Source organism: Propithecus coquereli, unplaced genomic scaffold, assembly GCF_000956105.1.
Source record: "Propithecus coquereli isolate 6110/MARCELLA unplaced genomic scaffold, Pcoq_1.0 Scaffold140, whole genome shotgun sequence".
Classification (NCBI taxonomy): Eukaryota; Metazoa; Chordata; class Mammalia; order Primates; family Indriidae; genus Propithecus; species Propithecus coquereli.
In genome coordinates this window covers 4544378-4546845 of record NW_012138303.1, presented here as the reverse complement: position 1 = coordinate 4546845, position 2468 = coordinate 4544378, and the positions used below count along the sequence as shown (strand labels likewise).

Sequence of the window (2468 nt, the reverse complement as noted above, 5' to 3'; positions counted from 1 at the left end):
TTTTTTTTTTTGGAGACAGGGTTCCACTCTGTTGCCCAGGCTGCATTGCAGTGGCATGATTGTAGCTCACTGTAACCTCCAACTCCTGGGCTCAGGAGATCCTCCCACCTCAGCCTTCCAAGTAGCTGGGACTACCAGAACCACCATGCCCAGCTAGTTTTTTTGTTTGTTTGTTTCAGAGATGGGTGTTGCGGCCCGGATTGCAGAACGGGGGATAGACACAGAAAGAAACACACAGACACACACAAGATGTACGTACAAGACTGCAGTGGGGATTCCACCAGTTGCTTTATTCTTATACTTTTCTCTGTCTGGCAGCTACTTCCTGGCACGTGACTACCTCGGGAGCCCTGAGGAAAATACATTTTCATTCCTTCCAGACGATTGCTTAAGGGAAGCAGACGTTTGCATCGTAACTTCTTGCATCTTAACTTCTTTATCTCATTACCGTGTGCAGGACAATGAGATGCCTTGGCTTGTTTGCAAGACCCCAGGCGCTTGGTTATCTGTCATAAAGCTATTTGTCATGAGGAATAGTTCTGTTTGGTCAACAGGCCTTGCCGGGCCTATTGACCTCTGGCGCCAAGGAGAGCACACCCAGTTTCGCTGACTCTGGGCTTAAGCCAATTTTGCCCAGGGAAGGTCCCTACAATGGGGGGGGGTCTCATTAATGTTACCCAGGCTGGTCTCGAACTCTTGGGCTCCAGCTATTCTCCCAAAGTGATGGAATTACAGGTAGGAACCACCGTTTCCAGCCTTTATTTGCTATTTAATGTCACTCTATGTAAAGAAAAATTAAGAATTTAAATAATTAGCATGAATTTTACCCATTATCTTTATATTGTGCAATTCCAGTTTTAAATGCTAACCAAGCATTCACTATTGCCCATTTCTTACACTGTTTTATCTTGACCTAACTTTAGTCAGCCTCCTCTCACCTTTGGCTCACCCCCAAGCCTGGACGAGTGCTAAAATGAAAAACATGTACCCTTTATCAGCTGATCCTGAGAATCAGTTGACGACATGGAGAAACATTTCCTGGGAAACTGCTCTGATCACATTGTCCACTCTCCCTTGCTTGCCCAACTTCTCCTTAAAATTTTCTGTTAAGCTTTACTTACCCCTCCCCACGAAAGAAATACCCTTTTTGTTTTTATTTTGAGACCCTTGCAGATTTCTGAGATCAGAACATTCTACCTATTGCAATAGTCTTTTTGGAAAAGTCTCTCCTTATGTGAGTCCAGATTTGTTTTTATTTAACAGTATAAACATAAAAGGATGTAACTCATATGCAGAATCACTGAAAAGACAGGGTCCATATTTCATAGCTCCTACGTGCACACGTATTTTTGGCCCTACCAGAACATTGGAAACACAGCACAAAATGAACTCAGCTGCTTTTATTTCACTTCTTGGTGCACACATTCTACCAACACGTTCGACCTTTAGCTTGCTGATAAGGAAGGACTGAAAGGAAAAGGAATGAACTATAGGTTGCCTTGTCTTTCCCTTTTCTTCTGTGTCATCATTTTCAACATAAGTAGCTGGCTTATAGAGGGAAGTAGCATAAGAAAGGATGTAAGACTGTTCGGTCGTTTGTGTTTCTTAGAACGCTATTGCCTGCCTTTTGCTTTTGAAGTCAGTTCTGGTTTGAATAGAAAGAAAGTGTGGCCCCGGGGGCTGTCGTGTCAGGTTATTCAGTCACAGAGGCAGTGTGCTTACCTTATATTCGCTTTGAGTCTCTGAAGTCCCATTGCATAGCGAGTCCACCTGGAATTCTGTGTTCATCGGGAATAGCAAATGTTCTATACAAATGAGTGACAAGTATGATGGACAAGAATATTGCTGGTATCCTCTCTGCTCATGTGCAGGCTCCATTGTTCCATGGGACTCCACTAACAAATCACACTTTAAACATAAAATTATTTAACCCTTTAAGAACATTTTCTACACACCCCTGTAAATTTCCAATGTATATGTGAAATGGTTAGGACGTCTAGCCTAAGGTCTTTTTTTTAGAAGATGCTACATGATAAACCTGGGCACCCCTCCCTAGTGGTCTAGTGGTTAGGATTCGGCGCTTTCACCGCTGCGGCCCGGGTTCGATTCCCGGTCAGGGAATGTAACTTTTTCCTTTCAAAGATATTCTACTATTATAGCTGCCAGGGCTCCCATTCTCCTTCGTTTTATCCAAGCCTCCCTTGTACGCACCCCACGAGGTACCCCTGACAACCTGTTCTTAAGTATATCAGTATCCAGCGAATAGGGAGCCTGTACAGACTACAACGTTCATGTAGATTAACACCCACCTCTGCTCCACTCTCTTGAGAACCACTGATTTTTAAAAAGCAAGATAAGTAATTTTTACATGAAACAAGTGAGATATTTCAAATGGCTTCTAAACCTACAAGCATTGTCATAGACACAGTTTTAATAATAGATGTAATTTTCCCCCCAGTTCATTAAAA

At 42.9% G+C, this 2468-nt stretch overlaps 1 protein-coding gene and 1 non-coding gene across 2 annotated transcripts in view; one reads left to right on the top strand and one right to left on the bottom strand.

Moving 5' to 3' along the window:
- CFAP126 (cilia and flagella associated protein 126) overlaps positions 1-2468 on the bottom strand; it is a 53553-nt gene that overhangs the window by 33977 nt on the left and 17108 nt on the right. The gene's annotated exons all lie outside the window — the stretch shown is intronic.
- On the top strand, positions 2050-2121 carry TRNAE-UUC. Its single transcript has one exon. It is a non-coding gene; the product is annotated as a tRNA-Glu (tRNA).